Genomic DNA, 18,035 nt, shown 5'->3' with positions numbered 1-18,035 from the left:
AGGTTGAGGCTGCAGTGAACCACGATCATGCAACTGCACTCCGGTCTGGGTAACAGAGTAAGACCCTGTCTAAAAATAAAATTTTTAAGAAAGTAAAATGAGAATTCATAAACTGTGAATTCTAGATGTGGTTCTACAAGAAAAACTCTAGAATGTCAGACTGTAGGCATGCTCAAAGGTTTTTACCCTTTTTTTTTTTTTTTTTGAGACAGAGTCTTGCTCTTCTTGCCTAGGCTGGAGTGCAGTGGCACAATCACAGCTCACTGCAACCTCCACTTCCCAGGTTCAAGCAATTCTCGTGCCTCAGCCTCCCAAGTAGCTGAGACTACAGGCGTGCACAACCATGCCTGGCTAATTTTTGTATTTTTAGTAGAGATGGGGTTTTGCCATGTTGGCCAGGCTGATTTTGAACTCCTGACCTCAAGTGATTTTGAACTGCCCACCTCTGCCTCCCAAAGTGCTGAGACTACAGGTGTGAGCCACTGCACCCAGCTGACCCTATTTTAAATATTAGCAATTGATGTATCATTATATATTAAAATAAAATGTTTAGATTATGAAAGCTATTTTTTGTTCCTTAATTTAATCATCGCTCTGATTTATTTATCAACTACTATTCCATTTCCTTATCTGTAAATTGAGGGGATTTGCATCTTTTAAATTTTTTCTTTTTATTTATTTATTTATTTTTTAATTTTTATTATTATACTTTAGGTTTTAGGGTACATGTGCACAATGTGCAGGTTTGTTACATATGTATCCATGTGCCATGTTGTTTTGCTGCACCCATTAACTTGTCATTTAGCATTAGGTATATCTCCTAATGCTGTCCCTCCCCCCTCTCCCCACCCCACAACAGTCCCCGGAGTGTGATGTTCCCCTTCCTGTGTCCATGAGTTCTCATTTTTCAATTCCCACCTATGAGTGAGAACATGCAGTGTTTGGTTTTTTGTCCTTGCGATACTTTACTGAGAATGATGTTTTCCATTTTCATCCATGTCCCTATAAAGGACATGAACGCATCATTTTTTATGGCTGCATAGTATTCCATGGTGTATATGTGCCACATTTTCTTAATCCAGTCTATCGTTGTTGGACATTTGGGTTGGTTCCAAGTCTTTGCTATTGTGAATAGTGCTGCAATAAACATACGTGTGCATGTGTCTTTATAGCAGCATGATTTATAGTCCTTTGGGTATATACCCAGTAATGGGATGGCTGGGTCAAATGGTATTTCTAGTTCTAGATCCCTGAGGAATCGCCACACTGACTTCCACAATGGTTGAACTAGTTTACAGTCCCACCAACAGTGTAAAAGTGTTCCTATTTCTCCATATCCTCCCCAGCACCTGTTGTTTCCTGATTTTTTAATGATTGCCATTCTAACTGGTGTGAGATGGTATCTCACTGTGGTTTTGATTTGCATTTCTCTGATGGCCAGTGATGATGAGCATTTTTTCATGTGTTTTTTTGCTGCGTAAATGTCTTCTTTTGAGAAGTGTCTGTTCATGTCCTTCGCCCACTTTTTGATGGGGTTGTTTGTTTTTTTCTTGTAAATTTGTTTGAGTTCATTGTAGATTCTGGATATTAGCCCTTTGTCAGATGAGTAGGTTGCAAAAATTTTCTCCCATTTTGTAGGTTGCCTGTTCACTCTGATGGTAGTTCAAGAAGCTCTTTAGTTTAATTAGATCCCATTTGTCAATTTTGGCTTTTGTTGCCATTGCTTTTGGTGTTTAGGCATGAGGTCCTTCCCCACGCCTACGTCCTGAATGGTATTGCCTAGGTTTTCTTGTAAGATTTTAATGGTTTTAGGTCTAACATTTAAGTCTTTAATCCATCTTGAATTAATTTTTGTATAAGGTGTAAGGAAGGGATCCAGTTTCAGCTTTCTACATATGGCTAGCCAGTTTTCCCAGCACCATTTATTAAATAGGGAATCCTTTCCCCATTTCTTGTGTTTGTCAGGTTTGTCAAAGATCAGATAGTTGCAGATATGCAGCATCATTTCTGAGGGCTCCGTTCTGTTCCATTGATCTATGTCTCTGTTGTGGTACCAGTACCATGCTGTTTTGGTTACTGTAGCCTTGTAGTTTAGTTTAAAGTCAGGTAGCTTGATGCCTTCAGCTTTGTTCTTTTGGCTTAGGATTGACTTGGCAATGCGGGCTCTTTTTTGGTTCCATATGAACTTTAAAGTAGTTTTTTCCAATACTGTGAAGAAAGTCATTGGTAGCTTGATGGAGATGGCATTGAATCTATAAATTACCTTGGGCAGTGTGGTCATTTTCACGATATTGATTCTTCCAACCCATAAGCGTGGAATGTTCTTCCATTTGTTTGTATCCTCTTTTATTTCATTGAGCAGTGGTTTGTAGTTCTCCTTGAAGAGGTCCTTCACGTCCCTTGTAAGTTGGATTCCTAGGTATTTTATTCTCTTTGAAGCAATTGTGAATGGGAGTTCACTCATGATTTGGCTGTTTGTCTGTGATTGGTGTACAAGAATCCTTGTGATTTTTGTACATTGATTTTGTATCCTGAGACTTTGCTGAAGTTGCTAATCAGCTTAAGGAGACTTTGGGCTGAGACAGTGGGGTTTTCTAGATATACAATCATGTCATCTGCAAACAGGGACAATTTGACTTCTTCTTTTCCTGATTGAATACCCTTTATTTCCTTCTCCTGCCTGATTGCTCTGGCCAGAACTTCCAGCACTATGTTGAATAGGAGTGGTGAGAGAGGCCATCCCTGTCTTGTGCCAGTTTTCAAAGGGAATGCTTCCGGTTTTTGCCCATTCAGTATGATATTGGCTGTGGGTTTGTCATAGATAGCTCTTATTATTTTGAGATACGTCCCATTAATACCTAATGTATTGAGAGTTTTTAGCATGAAGGGTTGTTGAATTTTGTCAAAGGCCTTTTCTGCATCTATTGAGATAATCATGTGGTTTTTGTCTTTGGTTCTGTTTATATGCTGGATTACGTTTATTGATTTGCATATGTTGAACCAGCCTTGCATCCCAGGGATGAAGCCCACTTGATCATGGTGTATAAGCTTTTTGATGTACTGCTGGATTCGGTTTGCCAGTATTTTATTGAGGATTTTTGCATCAATGTTCATCAAGGATATTGGTCTGGAATTCTCTTTTTTGGTTATGTCTCTGCCAGGCTTTGGTATCAGGACAATGCTGGCTTCATAAAATGTGTTAGGGAGGATTCCCTGTTTTTCTGTTGATTGGAATAGTTTCAGAAGGAATGGTACCAGTTCCTCTTTGTACCTCTGGTAGAATTCGGCTGTGAATCCATCAGGTCCTGGACTCTTTTTGGTTGGTAAGCTATTGATTATTGCCACAATTTCAGAACCTGTTATTGGTCTATTCAGTGATTCAACTTCTTCCTGGTTTAGTCTTGGGAGGGTGTATTTGTTGAGGAATTTATCCATTTCTTCTAGATTTTCTAGTTTATTTGCATAGAGGTGTTTGTAGTATTCTCTGATGGTAGATTGTATTTCTGTGGGATCGGTGGTGATATCCCCTTTTTCATTTTTTATTGCATCTATTTGATTCTTCTCTCTTTTCTTCTTTATTAGTCTTGCTAGCGGTCTATCAATTTTGTTGATCTTTTCAAAAAACCAGCTCCTGGATTCATTAATTTTTTGAAGGGTTTTTTGTGTCTCTATTTCCTTCAGTTCTGCTCTGATTTTAGTTATTTCTAGCCTTCTGCTAGTTTTTGAATGTGTTTGCTCTTGCCTTTCTAGTTCTTTTAATTGTGATGTTAGGGTGTCAATTTTGGATCTTTCCTGCTTTCTCTTGTGGGCATTTAGTGCTATAAATTTCCCTCTACACACTGCTTTGAACGTGTCCCAGAGATTCTGGTATGTTGTGTCTTTGTTCTTGTTGGTTTCAAAGAACATCTTTATTTCTGCCTTCATTTCATTATGTACCCAATAGTCATTCAGGAGCAGGTTGTTCAGTTTCCATGTAGTTGAGCGGTTTTGAGTGAGTTTCTTAATCCTGAGTTCTAGTTTGATTGCACTGTGGTCTGAGAGACAGTTTGTTATAATTTCTGTTCTTTTACATTTGCTGAGGAGAGCTTTACTTCCAACTATGTGGTCAATTTTGGAATAGGTGTGGTGTGGTGCTGAAAAAAATGTATATTCTGTTGATTTGGGGTGGAGAGTTCTGTAGATGTCTATTAGGTCTGCTTGGTGCAGAGCTGAGTTCAATTCCTGGATATCCTTGTTAACTTTCTGTCTCGTTGATCTGTCTAATGTTGACAGTGGGGTGTTAAAATCTCCCATTATTATTGTGTGGGAGTTTAAGTCCCTTTGTAGGTCACTCAGGACTTGCTTTATGAATCTGGGTGCTCCTGTGTTGGGTGCATATATATTTAGGTTAGTTAGCTCTTCTTGTTGAATTGATCCCTTTACCATTATGTAATGGCCTTCTTTGTCTCTTTTGATCTTTGTTGGTTTAAAGTCTATTTTATCAGAGACTAGGATTGCAACCCCTGCCTTTTTTTGTTTTCCATTTGCTTGATAGATCTTCCTCCATCCCTTTATTTTGAGTCTATGTGTGTCTCTGCATGTGAGATGGGTTTCCTGAATACAGCACACTGATGGGTCCTGACTCCTTATCCAGTTTGCAAGTCTGTGTCTTTTAATTGCAGCATTTAGCCCATTTACATTTAAAGTTAATATTGTTATGTGTGAATCTGATCCTGTCATTATGATGTTAGTTGGTTATTTTGCTCGTTAGTTGCTATAGTTTCTTCCTAGCCTCGATGGTCTTTACAATTTGGCATGTTTTTGCAGTGGCTGGTACCGGTTGTTCCTTTCCATGTTTAGTGCTTCCTTCAGGAGCTCTTTTAGGGCACGCCTGGTGGTGACAAAATCACTCAGCGTTTGCTTGTCTGTAAAGTATTTTATTTCTCCTTCACTTATGAAGCTTAGTTTGGCTGGATATGAAATTCTGGGTTGAAAATTCTTTCTTTAAGAATGTTGAATATAAGCCCCCACTCTCTTCTGGCTTGTAGAGTTTCTGCCGAGAGATCAGCTGTTAGTCTGATGGGCTTCCCTTTGTGGGTAACCCGACCTTTCTCTCTGGCTGCCCTTAACATTTTTTCCTTCATTTCAACTTTGGTGAATCTGACAATTATGTGTCTTGGAGTTGCTCTTCTCGAGGAGTATCTTCGTGGCGTTCTCTGTATTTCCTGAATCTGAATATTGGCCTGCCTTGCTAGATTGGGGAAGTTCTCCTGGATAATATCTTGCAGAGTGTTTTCCAACTTGGTTCCATTCTCCCCGTCATTTTCAGGTACACCAATCAGACGTAGGTTTGGTCTTTTCACATAGTCCCAAATTTCTTGGAGGCTTTGTTCATTTCTTTTTATTCTTTTTTCTCGAAACTTCCCTTCTCGCTTCATTTCATTCATTTCATCTTCCATCAGCGATACCCTTTCTTCCAGTTGATCGCATCTGCTACCGAGGCTTCTGCAATCTTTGCGTAGTTCTCGAAACTTGGCTTTCAGCTCCATCAGCTCCTTTAAGCCCTTCTCTCCATTGGTTATTCTAGTTATCCATTCGTCTAATTTTTTTTCAAAGTTTTTACCTTCTTTGCTATTGTTTTGAATTTCCTCCTGTAGCTTGGAGTAGTTTGATCGTCTGAAGCCTTCTTCTCTCAATTCGTCAAAGTCATCCTCCGTCCAGCTTTGTTCCGTTGCTGTTGAGGAACTGCGTTCCTTTGGAGGAGGAGAGGTGCTCTGCTTTTTGGAGTTTCCAGTTTTTCTGCTCTGTTTTTTCCCCATCTTTGTGGTTTTATCTACTTTTTTGGTCTTTGATGATGGTGATGTACAGATGGGTTTTTGGTGTGAATGTCTTTTCTCTTTGTCAGTTTTCCTTCTACCAGACAGGACCCTCAGCTGCAGGTCTGTGGGAGTTTACTAGAGGTCCACTCCAGACCCGGTTTGGCTGGGTGTCAGCAGCGGTTGCTGCAGAACAGCGGATTTTCGTGAGACCACAAATTCAGCTGTCTGATAGTTCCTCTGGAAGTTTTGTCTCAGAGGAGTACCCAGCTGAGTGAGGTGTCAGTCTGTCCCTACTGGGGGGTGCCTCCTAGTTAGGCTGCTCAGGGGTGAGGGACCCACTTTAGGAGGCAGTCTGTCTGTTCTCAGATCTCCAGCTGCATGCTGGGAGAACCACTACTCTCTTCAAAGCTGTCAGTCAGACAGGGACATTTAAGTCTGCAGAGGTTCCTGCTGACTTTTTGTTTGTCTGTGCCCTGCCCCCAGAGGTGGAGCCTACAGATGCTGGCAGGCCTCCTTGAGCTGTGGTGGGCTCCACCCAGTTCGAGCTTCCTGGCTGCTTTGTTTACCTAAGCAAGCCTGGGCAATGGCGGGCGCCCCTCCCCCAGCCTCGCTGCCGCCTTTCAGTTTGATCTCAGACTGCTGTGCCAGCAATCAGCGAGACTCCGTGGGCATAGGACCCTCCGAGCCAGGTGCGGGACACAATCTCCTAGTGTGCCGTTTTCCAGGCCCGTTGGAAAAGCGCAGTATGAGGGTGAGACTGACCCGATTTTCCAGGTGCCATCTGTTACCCCTTTCTTTGTCTAGGAAAGGGAACTCCCTGACCCCTTGCGCTTCCCGAGTGAGGCAATGCCTCGCCCTGCTTCGGCTTGCGCACAGTGCGCTTCACTGACTGCCCTGCACCCACTGTTTGGCATTCCCTAGTGAGATGAAACCGATGCCTCAAACAGAAATGCAGAAATCACCCATCTTCTATGTCGCTCAGGCTGGGAGCTGTAGACCAGAGCTGTTCCTATTCGGCCATCTTTGCTCCACCCTCCTAAATTTTTTCTTATAGCTTAAACATATTATAAAACTGATGATTCATTTTTTTCCCACATTCTAAGATTAATACTGTTAGATTTTATTATAAATTAATAAAGTTCCGCTTTTGAAATCTAAAATAATGCCTGACATTTCTTTTAGGTAGTTCTTATTTTTTATTATGAGTGTAGCCTTAACTGTAGTGCCTTTTAAGCTGAATTCTCCCCATTTTTGATCCCAGTATTCCTTTTTTGTTTAGTGAACCCAGAGGAAATGATATTTTCTCCAAAAAATATCTGAAAATATTTGGTTAGACACATGCTGGGACAAAAAGTGAAGTATCCACAGTAATACCATTGCTATATTCTTGTGATATAACCAAATTGTAATTACTAAGTGATACGATTTACTTGTTTAATTCTGGTAAAACACATACACAATATAAAATTTATACCATTTTAACTATTTTTAAGTGTACAAATCAGTGGCATTAAGTACATTTGCAATGTTGTGTAGCCATCACCACTATTCCTCTCCAGAACTTTTTTTTTTTTAATCAACCCATTCAGAAGCTGTGTACCCATTAAACAATAACTCTCTATTTCCTCTTTCCTTCTCCCCACTCACCCTTGGTAACTGTTTTACTGTCTGTCTATGAATTTGCCTATTTTAGGTACCTCATACAAATAGGATCATACAAAAGTTGTCTGACTTAATTTCACGTAGCATAATCTTTTTAAACTTCATCCATGTTATAGCATGTTATCAGGATTTCATCTTTTTTAAGGCTGAATAATATTTCACTGTATGTGTGAAATTTTGTTTTTTGCTTGATTTTGTTGATAGACATTTAATTTGTTTCCACCTTTGATTATTATGAACAATGCTACTGTGAATGTTAATGTACAAGTATCTGTTTGAGTTCCTGCTTTTAACTCTTTTGGATATATACCTAGGTGTGGAACTGTTGGATCCACAACAGGTACACCATTTTACATTCCTACCATCAATATACAAGGGTTCCAATTTCTCCACCTCCTCACCAACACTTATTTTGCATTTAAAAAATAATAGCCATCCTGCTAGGCACGAGGTAGCATCTCACTTTGGTTTTGAGTTGTGTGGTTTACTTTCAGCCAAGGTTCAGAAATACATAGTGACAAATTTCTGTTTCTTTAATTTAAAATCTTTGGTAACCTGTTACATTGTATTTTGTACTTTTAAATTACACATCTGAATTGATTGGTTATCCTTGTTAAAGTAGTTCCAAAATTACTGTAGTATAAAAACTCTTTAAATATTACATTGTAGTGTTAATTTGTTTCTGACATCTTCGAAGTTTGAAATTTTCCCTTCAGCAACAACATTTGTTAGCTACACTCACACGAAATCAGCTTAATAAAGGACATTCTACACAAAGGTAATTATAATCCATTGTTGCCCCTTAATGCAAGCTGCTTTGTAGTCATTATCTAGCAGTAGATGACTAAAGAACTTGATTATTCTTGTTTTTCATTTTTATTAAATTAAGAAGTTTTTTTTAAATTATGTGATTTTGCAAATGGTTCTTAGGAGTAATGCCTTTCAAGGCTTCATAATCACTAGATAATTAACCTGCCAGGATTAAGTACACTCAACTTTGCCTCAGGATGCTTAACTCTCAAATACGGTCAATTATCTCATGATAATAACTGCTTTGTCAAGAGTTACCACTTAATTCCACAGTGAAAAGTCAAATCACCCACACCATGCACTTTAAGATAGTTTCAATAATAAAATAACAGTTTGAAATGGGGCAGAAGAATTCAGTTGAATTTTTTCATAGGGATAAGAATGATATGCTTTAGATAAAGCTCCCCCTCATATCTAGTATTTTGAGTCTCACAAATGACTTCAATTTATAAAGATAATATAGGCCGGGTGCAGTGGCTCACACCTGTAATCCCAGCACTTTGGGAGGCCAAGGTGGGCAGATCACCTGAGGTCAGGTGTTCCAGAACAGCCTGGCCAACATGGTGAAACCCCATCTCTAGTAAATACAAAAATTAGCTGGGTGTGGTGGAACGTGCCTGTAGTCCCAGCTACTCAGGAGGCTGAGGCAGGAGAATCCTGAGAACCCTGGAGGCGGAGGTTGCAGCAAGCCAAGATCACACCACTGCCCTCTAGCCTGGCAACAGAGCGAGACTCTGTCTCACAAAAAAAAAAAAAAAAAAAAAAGATAATGTATTGCTCTGCTTCATCAGTCCTTTTGCTGGCAATGTTCCCGCATTGCAAATTTTCTTATAGGGAAAGCCATTTTGTCTATTAACCTCACAGAGGATTCAATATATTAAAAATCTCTAATATACACCAAAAAAGTGGAAGTTACTTTCTTTACTGAGTATTGATTTAACTTTTAAAAAAATCTAGTTTATCAACAAACGAATTACAAAACAGCAAAATTCTGCAGTTTGTTGTGGTTTTTTGTTGTTGAGTAGCTTCACTCATATTTGGACAGGATGTGCCAAAAACAGAAAGACTACTAGATAGATCAGGACATTTTGAAAGAAAATATAAAAATGTCTTTACGTTTGTTATCCATGTCCTCTAAGCCTGAATGATGCTTGTATCTCTTTATAAGTAAACTATCATCATCTTTTTACTAAATCAGATAGGATACATTGGCTTTTTCTTCTGTTATATATTTTACTGACATGGGGATGGGAAGAGACTTTACTGATATTTTGTTTACACTTTTAAACCCATTTTAATGTTTCTAATAGTTAATAATTTGAAACCATCAATTCTTTAAATTGTAAATAACTTTGATACAGGTATCTTATTTTTCAGTTTCTATACTTCTGTAAAATAGAAGTCATTTGCTATTTTAAGATAAAAAATCTGTGTGAATTTATGTGTAATTATGTACACCAAATAGTGCTATACATGCATACAACTTCTTTCAGATATTCTTCTTTCGGTTAAGAGCCTGTTTTTTCTTTGTAAAGGTATTATTTTAATTTTTAGAACTATTCTTCTGTGCACTGGAGCACATGTTTGGGAGGAAAAAAGAAACTTTCTGTCAAGTCCCTATACACAGAGAATTCTTGTTTGAATTTTTAAAAAATTTTGTCAAGTCTAGTTCTTTTATTTATTTATTTATTATCAGTTAGAGACAGGGTCTCACTGTGTTGTCCAGGCTGTTCTCAAACTCCTGGCCTCGAGCAGTCTTCCCACCTCGGCCTCCCTAAGGTTCTGGGATTACAGGCATGAGCGACCAAGCCTGGCCAAGTCTAATTCTTTAAAGGATGTGATTTCCAAGTATTTGCAGGAATTCAAGACTGTTACCTAGATCCGTATTCTGACAAAAGAGATGATGTTTTCTTTCTTCATATCAGAATATTTCCCCCATGAATGGAGGGAAATAGGGCTGTATCTAAAAATGGTAATTCTGTCCTTTAAAGTATACAGAAGTGCCCTGTTTCTTCCTAAGAGAGATGGAAGTCACCTTTCTGAGACTGTGCATATAGATCTCTTTATTCCCCTTTTTCTGCTATAAGCGATAAGAGGAGCTATGTGACAAAATATAAGGTTGTTATAAAATCATCAAGGAATTGGGAAAGAAACTTTTTCAAAGGATATACATAACCCCTTCAGAAAAAAAAAATGAAAACTTATGGTGCTTTTTGGAAGAAATTCTGACATAGTTGTATTTTCTGAGGAGAATAATGAAATTTCAGTTAACATAGAACTGTAACTTCGTAAAATTGCTGCTCAGCTCCTAGATTTAACTTTCTCCCTAGGGTTTTTCTGATATATTTACTCATCTGAAAAAAGTGAGATTGACTGTAGCACAAGGGACACTTCTAATGTCAGTGGCATGTTGTAAAGATGTGCTATGGGAAAGATTCAGAAAATGCAAAGGCTATTTAACTATATGCTCTGCATCTCCCTTCCTTTCTACATAGCTCTCTCCTTTCTTTCTTACTCCTTCGTCTCCCTCTTTACGTCAACTACATTGCCTCTCTGAAGATGAAATGCTTTTAAATCATCCCCAACCTAACATCCATCACTGGTAAAAAGCCATCTAATTATTATGTGTTGATTTTTAAAAATTAAAAAAAAATTCATTAGAAAATTAAGAAGACCATTTAAATGTCTTTAATTGCAAGGAGAAAATAAATACACTCAAGTAAAGAAAAACACTATGTAATTTGAAATAGTTTGAATTACTATGGAGATAATCATATTTTATGCAGTAATGCCTTTCTATTTTATTCACTATTTCTATTAATCTTTGTTTCAGTTACTGTACTATAAATTTGTAAGTGATTATTTTGGTATTATTTGTATAGTATGCCATAATATAAAAATAATGAAAAATATTAAGTATATATTTAATGTTCTTATTTAATGCCTTTTTTTTTTTTTCTTTGAGACAAGGTCTCACTCTGTCACCCAGCCTGGAGTGCAGTGATGCAATCTCAGCTCACTGCAAACTCCACCTCCCAGGTTCAAGTGATTCTTAAGTCTCAGCTTTCCACATAGCTGGGATTACAGGAATGCACCATCACACTCAGCTAATGTTTGTATTTTTAGTAGAGACAGGGTTTTGCCATGTTGGCCAGGCTGATCTTGAACTCCAGGCCTCAAGTGATCCACCTGCCTCGGCCTCCCACGTGCTGGGGTTACAGGTGTGAGACACCTCACCCAGCCAAAAATTATTGTTTATTAGAAATCATTTAATGACATTGACTTATCCTTATAAATAAAAACTGTAAATTTATATCACAGTAGAAAAAGTGCTAGACCTAAATTTAGAAAACCTGTCTTTTATCCTATCTCTTGAGTTTTTCATAGAGAAAATAGGAGCCAAGAAGCCAAAATTCTGACATGAGGGAAATAATTAGCAAAATTTAAATAGGTGCCATTGATTAGTCAGTGGTATTTTATCAACATTAATTTTTATTTTATTATTTATTTATTTATTTTGATATGGAGTCTTGCTCTGTCGCCCAGACTGGAGTGCAGTGGCATAATCTCGGCTCACTGCAACCTCCACCTCCCGGGTTCAAGCGATTCTCCTGCCTCAGCCTCCTGAATAGCTGGGGTTACAAGCGCCTGCCACCATGCCTGGCTAATTTTTGTATTACTAGTAGAGACGCGGTTTCGCCATGTTGGCCATGCTGGTCTCAAACTCCTGACCTGAGGTGATTCGCCTGCCTTGGCCTCGCAAAGTGCTGGGATTAGAGGCATGAGTCACCGCACCCAGCTTAACATTAATTTTTTAGTTTTGGTAATTTTAATATGACTATATAGAATGTTTACATTTGGAAAAATCCTAATATCCTTTTTGACTGATCCAGATCCAGTCCAGGATGCTCACATTGCATTTAGTTACCACATTTCCTTAGTCTCTTTAATCTAGAACGGTTCTTCAGTCTTTGTTTGTCTTTATGACCATGACAATTTTGAAGAGTACTGACTGGTTTTTTGTAGAATGCCCTTCAGTGTGGAGTTTCCTCATGATTAATACATTTTTGATAGGAATACCATAGAAACAGCCTGGGCAACATAGCAAGATGCTGTCTCTACAAAAAGTAAAATTCACCAGGCATGATGGCACATTCCTGTAGTCCCAACTACTTGGGAGGCTGAGGCAGGAGGATTGCTTGAGCCCAGGAGTTTGAGGCCGCAGTGAGCCATGATTGCCACCCTGGACTCCAGCCTGGGTTACAGAGCGAGAAACCCTGCCCCCCCCAAAAAAAAACACACAACACAGAAATGCTATTGTGTCTTTTTTCATGCGTTATATTAAGATTTTAGTGTGTTTCATTACTGGTAATACTAACTTTGATCACATGGTTAAGAAAATGTTGGCCCAGTTTATTCACTTCAAAGTTACTATTTCTGGCCAGGCGTAGTGGCTTACGCCTGTAATCCCAGCACTCTGGGGAGCCAAGGAGGACAGATCGCTTGGGCTTAGGACTTCAAAACCAGCCTGGGCAACATGGTGTAACCCTATCTGTACTAAAAATATAAAAATTAGCTGGGCATAGTGGCATGCACCTGTAGTCCCAGCTACTTGGGAGGCTGAGGTAAGAGGATCGCTTGAGCCCAAGAGGTCACATGGCGACCTTGGAAGCAAATGCTCCCTCAAACACGAGATGACTGCAGTCCTGGTCTACATCTCAATTGCAGTCTTGTGAAATCTTGAGTCAGAGGCACTCAGCTAAGCCATGCCTGGATTCCTTATCCACGGAAACTATGGAGATAATAAGTGTTTGTTATTTTAAGTCACTAAGTTTTGGAGCAATTTGTTACACAATAATAACTAATATGCTGTGAAAAACAAGTTTACTAAGTAGAGCTTAATATATGTGTACAATTCTTTTTGTCTTTAGCCTTTTGTGTATATTGTCAAAACACAGGTTTTTAGTTAAAGTTAGTTCCTTTCCTCTCCAAGTATTTTAATTTTTTTTAAATATGTGAAACATTTATATGGTTCTTAACATCAGAACTATATGAAAAGCTTTACTCAGTAGTGTGGCTCCTCCCTTATCCCTCATCTTCCTCATTCCCCATTCTCTCTCTATTCCTACCCTGTTTCTTCCTACCTGCCCTTTATAAATAATCTCATTAGTTTCTGGCTCACATTTCTAAATTTCTTTTAGCACAAATTAGCAGCTAAATGCATATTTTATTGTATCTTCTTTGTTACATGAAAGGTGGCACACTATAGATAGATCCTCTTTGAACTTAGCTTTTTTCAATCAAGTATATCTTAGAAATCATTCCATAAAAGCTCATAGAGATCTTCCTCATTTTTAATTTCATTTCATTTATTTAAATATTTATTTATTTTTTTAATGAGACGGAGTCTCGCTCTGTCACCCAGGCTGGAGTGCAGTGGTGTGATCTCGGCTCACTGCAACTTCCACCTCCCAGGTTCAAGGGATTCTCCTGCCTCAGCCTCCCAAGTAGCTGGGTCTACAGGTGCCCACCACCACCCACGGCTAATTTTTTGTATTTTTAGTAAAGATGGGGTTTCACCATGTTAGCCAGGCTGGTCTTGATCTCCTGACCTTGTGATCCTCCTGCCTTGGCCTCCCAAAGTTCTGGGATTACAGGCGTGAGCCACCGCGCCTGGCCTATTTCATTTAAAAAAAAAAAAAAAAAAACTGAGACAGGGTCTCACTGTGTTGCCCAGGCTGGTCTTGAACTCCTGGGCTCAAGCAATCCTTCTGCCTTGGCCTCCCAAAGTTCTGGAATTACAGACATCCAGCCACAATCATCCTCGTTTTTTATAGTTGGATTTTCCCCATTGTGTGAATGTACCATATTTTATTCAGTCACTGTCTTATGTATGGATATTAAGACTGTTTCCAGAGTCTTGCACTTAAAAACAATCTTTGAATGAATAATCTTGTTCGTACATATTTCTTGTGTTGCTAGAGGTATTTCTTCAGAGTAAATTCCTTGAAATGGAATTGTTGGGTCAAAGGATAAGTGCGTATAACGTTTTGTTAGGTGTTGCTAAATTCCTCTCCAAAATAACTAGAAATATTTTCATTCTCAGCAGTAGTGTAAGTGAATGCCTGTTTTTAATGGGGTTATTTTAATATTTGGTTATCAATTATTTATGAAGCATTGCTATCATATGGAATTCACTAGAAGCATGTAAAATTCTAGCTTTATTTCGAATACTTAGTTGCACCAGCCAATTCATTTTAGCACAGTAAAAGTAATCCAAGAACTAAAAAGTGATCATTCTTTAAGGTACAGATTTTAAAGACTCTTATCTTTTTTTTTTTTTTTTTTTTTTGCTATTTTATCAGGCACATTAGAGGAATATGAATTAATCCCCATTATACACTGTTTAGTTTCATTTTCTGGCCCTATATTTTCATCTTGTACTTCTCTCCTACAAGCACCTCTTCCTTTCTCCTGTACTGCCTAACTATTCATGTTTTCTTATCATCAATACTCATTTCATATATTCCCTACCTCACATTCTCCCCTCCTTTCCCTCTCTTCTCCACTCCCATTCAGTTGGTTATTTTATAAATGTGATTCTGTGATCTTGTGTATATAATTACAATGCTTAAATGGTTTCTTTTACACTAGAATGTGTTCCTTTACAGCAGTGACTTTCATTCTTCACTGCATTCTGGCCACTTGATTGGTGGTCACTTTCTGACCGGAAGTTCCAATTATCTAATCACAAAGTTGGACTTTCTGGTGACCACTTACCATCCTGGAGCTGACAGTGAATCGCCCCATCAGCATAACAAAGACACTTTTAGCAATCAGGAAATCCTGAGGGTTTTTGAAGCTCTGTGCTAGGAATCCAGACAAGGACTTGATATGTTTTTTACTATACCAGTTTAAGGGTGTAATGATACCATGTAACAACTTTATTAATAGATTACTATTTATAGAAACTTGATAAATGTGGTGGGAGGTGGTGCAGAATCATGTGATATAATCAATTAGAAATGAAAGAAAGCACAGATAAACAAAATTTGAAATAATAAAAGAGAAATAAGAATGAAGGCTGGCCACAGTGGCTCACACTTGTAATCCCAGCATTTTGGGAGGCTGAGGCGGGCAGATCACGAGGTCAGGAGATTGAGACCATCCTGGCCAACATGGTGAAAGCCCTTCTCCTCTAAAAATACAAACATTAGCTGGGCGTGGTGGTGCATGCTACTCGGGAGGCTGAGGCAGGAGAATCGCTTGAACCCGGGAGGTGGAGGTTGCAGTGAGCTGAGATGGTACCACTGCACTCCAGCCTGGGGACAGAGCGAGACTCTGTCTCAAAAAGGAATGAAAACCGAGGAGTTTTTTGTTCTTTTTTTCTTTTTTTTTTTGAGACGGAATCTTGCCATGTCGCCAGGTTAAAATAAACTTTGAATTCTCTTCTCTTGAATATTTATCACCCAACAATGTTTTTTTCATGTTGATCACTTTACTAAAGTGAACAATTGGGGTTTTACCAAAATTATGAAGGATTTTATTCTTCCATACTTATGTCTGTGTTCAGGGTCATACAGATTCTACTTTTTCCTTTTTGTTTAAGGTATTCTCTTGGAGATTTAATGTACTTAAATTTGACCACAATTTATTGAGAGCATATTCTGTGTCAGACATTGCACTCTGCGCTAGATATTCAGGGATTTCTAAAAAGAATGTTAACATTGCTGTTACATAGTCAGTTACTGATCACATTCTTTTCCTCTCAACTTTTTTTAAAATAGGAATCTGCAGTATGTCTTCACGTATGGAGTTCCGGTCAGGCTTAGGGGTCCCTGACAATGTGAATAGTTTTAAATTGGGCCTCGATTTGTGGTACCCTTATACTAAGTTAACAAGCCGCGGACTCTAGGTTCCACCAAAAATACTTTGTTCTCATCCTCTCTGGTTTCAGTCCGTGGTGTACAGAAAGAAAACTAAGGAACTTCAGCCCCAAATTGTCAAATTTTGCTGCTTAAGAAACAGAAGATTTAAATCTATCATTTTGTCTTATATTCCAGAGTTAACTGGTTCCTTCTATCTTTAACTTCTTGTCCTTGAAGGGTATTCTAATTTTCATTCAGAAATATGACTTCTCACAGGGTTTGTGTTAGATATTTTCAGGGCCAGATGGATATGATGTTCCCATTTCTGTTTTATTGTTAAACTACTATTCCTTTTGAGCTGTAATGAACAATTCATTCTGAGAGGCAATGTATGTTTTCAGTAATTGACTTGAATAAAAGTAAATGTTAAACATGGAGTTGTTAAGTTAATACAGTGGGTATTAGTACTAATTTGTTCAAATTAAGATAGAATTCTTAATTTGATAAATAGAATTCTTATATTACAGCATCAGTCCAATTGGATTGATAGTTTGTAGAAAGGTAATTTCTTACATGAGGAAAGACAGGTTTTCTTTCTCTTAGCAAGGTATTAATGCAGAAATGACCTCTTCATTTCCTACCAGCTTCCAGAAGGGAAATGCTGGTTAGGAGGTAAATTCAATTTACTCTGCAATCAAACTTCACATCTGTTAGGCTGAAGTCAGAGTTTATCTTTCTTGTTATGTGGAACCTAGAAATATACCATGAGGAATAAATAAACTAGCAGAAATTTTGCTTGGTGCTGAGGATTTTTAGATGGCTGCAAAATGGGTGAAAGTAATATAAGCTTAACAAAGAATGTTGTCACAACTCGCTGGAACTTAGTACTATTTTTCAACTAACAAATGGAAGATTTGTGAGACTAGGTCGACTTAATGTGATTTCAATGCAGTAATTACGTGTGGCATGGGCATGGTAAGAGATAGGCCTTTTCTAGAAATATTCTCATCTCTGTTTTTTTAGTTGCTCTTACTTAGATTTATATTAACTCAGCTCCAGATTTTCATTTCTTTTTATTTTATTTTAAACAATGAGAAAAATGCTCCACGATGTCACTGATTTAGTTATCAGATTTGCTTTATTTCTGTGTATAATAGGTAATGTGAGTACAGGAAATATATCTGAAAAGGTTGCTTGTACCTAAATTTTAAGTTAGATCATTTAAAAATTACTTATAAGTCTATTGAGTGTTTTATATAGTAGGGCAGATGGAAAAACTTATTTGATACTCATTTTTGGTACCTCTTAGGAAAATAATTGGGAATGTATTCAGTTGGAAAAAATGTTGAGAAGAGTGTATTTTATATAATGATTATTTAGTAAAACATTAAAAATAATTTCTTATTCTGGAGGTTTATAGACATCAAAATTGACAAAGATTCATGGGTTACACATTTCATCAAGGTACCTTTAAGTGATTTAAAAGAAAAATTCCAACTGTAACAATGCATGCTCATTGTAGAGCGTTAAAAATACAAAAACATGCAAAAGAAAAAATTAAAATTAACATTTGTCATATCACCCAGCATTAAGTACTCTATAATTTTTCCTGTGTTTCCTTGTAGGGTTTTTCCCACACATTTTTATTTGTTTTTATCATATTTATTTTTATTCCACACACTTTTTATTTTGAAATGATTTACAATCTAGGAAAGAATTGTAAGAAGAGTACAGAGTTCTCTCCTACTACACTTTTGAGCATTCTTGCTTTTTCTCTCTCTCTGTCTCTCTAAGTATATGTGCCTAACCATAGTACATATTCAGATTTTTCTAGTTGTCCCAAGAATGTTCTTTCTAGTGATTTTGTTTTCCAGGATCATGGATCATGCATTGCCTT

The 18,035-nt window shown here is 37.8% G+C and overlaps 1 protein-coding gene across 6 annotated transcripts in view; it reads left to right on the top strand.

Annotated features, from left to right (window-relative positions):
* ADK (adenosine kinase) overlaps nt 1-18,035 on the top strand; it is a 599,984-nt gene that overhangs the window by 413,349 nt on the left and 168,600 nt on the right. The gene's annotated exons all lie outside the window — the stretch shown is intronic.

The sequence above is a fragment of the Symphalangus syndactylus genome, chromosome 4, assembly GCF_028878055.3.
Source record: "Symphalangus syndactylus isolate Jambi chromosome 4, NHGRI_mSymSyn1-v2.1_pri, whole genome shotgun sequence".
NCBI classification, from domain to species: domain Eukaryota; kingdom Metazoa; phylum Chordata; class Mammalia; order Primates; family Hylobatidae; genus Symphalangus; species Symphalangus syndactylus.
The sequence above is the reverse complement of the archived record's forward strand: the minus strand, read 5'-3'. Positions and strand labels throughout refer to the sequence as shown.